We start from the raw sequence: 290 nt of genomic DNA, 5'->3' as shown, positions 1-290 counted from the left end.
ATGATAAAGACAAAAAAGGATGTTTGTAAGAATGCCCTGCACTACCACTACAACTACAACTACAACTACAACTACAACTACAACTACAACGCGTGATGTCGCAGCTTCATGAATCTCGATCACTTACTCTGAGAGAAGAAACTTTAAAGCTTTATAAACAGATCAAAACTCACCTTTAGAAAAAGATCAGCGCGCTCAGTCTGGCGTAGGTATTATTAGGTGCCTGGCTGCTTTATAACATCGGAAAGATTTGTACATCGACAGCAGACACACCTTCACACAGTCCCGTA

This window comes from Sinocyclocheilus grahami, unplaced genomic scaffold, assembly GCF_001515645.1.
Source record: "Sinocyclocheilus grahami isolate Dianchi unplaced genomic scaffold, SAMN03320097.WGS_v1.1 scaffold8981.1, whole genome shotgun sequence".
Taxonomy (NCBI): Eukaryota; Metazoa; Chordata; class Actinopteri; order Cypriniformes; family Cyprinidae; genus Sinocyclocheilus; species Sinocyclocheilus grahami.
This window is presented reverse-complemented; position numbering follows the sequence as displayed.